At 37.6% G+C, this 3,355-nt stretch overlaps 1 pseudogene; it reads right to left on the bottom strand.

Annotated features, from left to right (window-relative positions):
• Positions 1-2,041: 2,041 nt before the first annotated feature.
• LOC112486015 lies at positions 2,042-2,157 on the bottom strand (annotated as a pseudogene).
• Positions 2,158-3,355: the final 1,198 nt, after the last annotated feature.

Raw genomic sequence — 3,355 nt, 5'->3', positions numbered from 1 at the left:
AGTTATTCTTTTGCTACTCAGCCTTCAGATCCAGCCAGGTCTTGTGCTTCATTTTTCTCTACATCACCAGCAACTCATTGGTTAAGTTGGAATGTAGTTTAAAGCTACAACCATATCAAATTCAAGGGAAAACAAGCAGGAGGCCATACTGCCAGCCTACACAATGTTTCCCAAACCACATTCTGCAAGAAAGTACTACACCGGAAGGTATCAGTCTTTGCCTAGCTACTAATAAATTTTAAGGGTGTGTATGAGTGTGTTCATAAATACATATATACATTTGGTTATTGTCCTTCATGTAGCTCTTTTGGTTAGAAACTACATGGAAAGAAGGAGGAAAATTGCAACAAAAAATATTTCACTTCTCATTTTTAATGCCATTAATCAGAGAAGAATCTAGTTTTTGTGAGGCCAGATGCTTATGTAAGTTTGGGCGGGTCTTTTGCCCTCCCTAGATCCAGCACAGTCCGGGCAGCTCCTTACTTATCTGAGCACCCCTCCCCCAGTCTAATAGTGTGCTACCATGATGATCTGGGAATTGGTGGGGGGGATGCAGGTTGCTATGATCTGAATCACAGTGGCCCTAAACAGGATGCAGAGCAGCATCTTATTCAGATCCATTTTATTGGTACTAAGATAGGATTGGGATGATCCATAAAAGCAGGGTGTTGATGGAGACCAGGCAGAAGTAGGAGGAGTGCTGACAGCCTACTGGTCCCACTCACAGTCCCAGGACCACCATCAAGGGCAGGGCTCCATGCCTCCGATATCCTAATTTTCTATTGATTCCTACCATCGTAGAGAAGAACTCAGAGGCTTAATGTACTGCACTGCAAAGGAAAAATAGAAGAGGCATGCTCGAGCAAGAGGTCCTGAAACTTAAGCTTCGCATGTTCATGGTAGATCTATCCCTACTCAGATCTTTTCTCTATGATTCTTTTTTCAGGTATTCTTTCTTCTGCCAGAAGTCTCTCTTTCCTTTTCTCCGCTTGCCATTTCCTGCTCATTGTTTCAAATACTAACATATTACCTCATCTCTGGAGATGCCTGCCATGACATGACGTGACATAACATCCTATACTCATACTTTTGTCAAACCATGAACCATGAAATATTATAATTTGTATCACTGTATATCTATATGTCTACCTCTCTCATTAAATGGAGATGTTATTAGGACAGGAACTACGTTTATTAATTTTATATTCCTTGCCTTTACTACTTACTACCTCTGTCACATACTAGATTTTTAACAAATAATTGTTGAATGAATGGTTGAATGTCTTATCTCCAAGTGTCACCACCTCTAAAAAGTCTCCCAGACTCCTTCACACAGAATTAACCCATTATGCCCAACGTCTTGTACATAGTGAGTTCTTAACAAATTATACAGAAGGATTTATGTATTTATTTACCATATCACTAGAAATATCAAAGAAATACCAAAGAAAAAATCGAACTCTTGATTTCCTTTCTCTCAGCATCTTGGCATGGGAGTGAAATCTGAATATATCTTAGATAAGGAATAAGCTACTTTTCTGAGGTAGAAAAAACTAACGTTTATTGAGTGTGCACTGAGTACTAAGCAGTGTTCTAGGTGTTTTATATGAACAATTTTACTTAATTCTTACAGCAACTCTATAAACCAGTAATGTTATCTTTTTTTAAAAAAATAAAGGCCCTGAGGCTTGGTGAGGTTATATAAACATACCAGACACATGGTTAGCTAGTAGAAGAAACAGAATTCAGACACTAGCAGGCTGAATCCAGAAACCTTGTCTTAATCTCTTCAATATTCAATGGTCTGGGTCATTTTTACTGCTGCCCATGATTGTCAAGTGTGCTCTGTAACTTTAAGTCACATACCATAAAATATCAGTCAACTGGAAAGCTCTGAGCATTTAGCTAATTAAATTTTTTGATTAATATTTTAGTAACCATTCCCCTGCCTAGTAAGTACAGAATACGATTTAATCCTTATTTTCAAATTTAGAATCTCCTAGGTTCTCAAGGACATAATTTTTTTTATTATTATTATTCATGCCTACAGCACCTGGTCTTCCTAGGTGGTCTCCCATCCAAGTACTAACCAGGTCCAACCCTGCTTAGCTTCTAAGATCAGACATCGGGCTTGTTCAGAGCAGCATGGCCATAGACCACTGACTGTGGCTCCAATGGGGCATGAACCCAGGACCTTCTGCATGTAAAGCAGATGTGATAACTGCTACTCTATGGAACCACATCCTCAAAGACATAATTTTTAATCTTAGTAATTATTGTTCCACACATAGCTGTAGGAAACCTGGAAAATGTGTTGGGATAGTAGACAAACTGGAGATAAGAATGAAATGATTCAGAAGAGATGATCCAGGATACTGGATCCAGGCTTCTGAAAACTATGATACATGAGGAACTGTTCAAAGAACCCTACTTTCACTGGAAATCAAAGACTTTGGGTGTTGATTAAGGTGATCATGACTTATTAGCATCATTGGCATACTTGAAGCTGGTCTTTTAGGTCTAACTTGCTCACTCAGTCACTGACTCATTTCATTGCCTTTCTTTTTCATCCTCCATTCTCATTCCCCTCCCCTCATGGAAGTATTCTAATGTATTCAATATATTTATTTTTATGTGCTATTATGAAAAATATTGGCGTTTTGTGCACATACATTTTAAATTCACATAAAAGAGTATTTTATTAAATAGTTTGCTCTTTTCATTCAGCACTATGCCACTGGATTCCATTTTATTACTGTGTACTAATCTGTGTCTAATGGTGGCAGTATTCTTCATAATGTTCACCCAACCGTACTTTACCTATCTACTTTTCATTGTTGCAGGCCTCTGGACTTCCTCCAACTCTTTGCAATCACAGATAACCCGGAGTGAATATCCTTCTCTCTGTCACTTATGGACCTTTGTAAGAATTATTTTGGGACATAAATGCATGATCTTCAAAGAGTATACCTAAAAGGCTATCATGTACTCAGTCTTTGTTTGACTCACCGATGAATTCACAACATTCAGAACAATGCATGTATATAATAGTAGTGCTCAATAATGCACTCTACTCTACCCCAAGATTGTCTAATATATAATATTTGCTAAATGGATGAATAAATAAATGAATACAGAATAAATATCCTAACTTCTGAAGCTGACATTCTAGGGGTGCGTAATAGCAGTAAACAAATAAACACAAATGCAAATAAAGGTGATAAAGGCTCTAAAAAAAATAGGGCAGAGTATGGAGAAAAAGAGTCATGAAGATCCTAGTTTAAAAATGAAGTTATGAAGGCATGTCTGTTGAGATGATTTTTGAGCAGAGACTTAAATAAAGTGAGAAGGAAGC

The sequence above is a fragment of the Pteropus alecto genome, unplaced genomic scaffold (genome assembly GCF_000325575.1).
Source record: "Pteropus alecto unplaced genomic scaffold, ASM32557v1 scaffold25, whole genome shotgun sequence".
Lineage (NCBI taxonomy): Eukaryota > Metazoa > Chordata > Mammalia > Chiroptera > Pteropodidae > Pteropus > Pteropus alecto.
The sequence above is the reverse complement of the archived record's forward strand: the minus strand, read 5'-3'. Positions and strand labels throughout refer to the sequence as shown.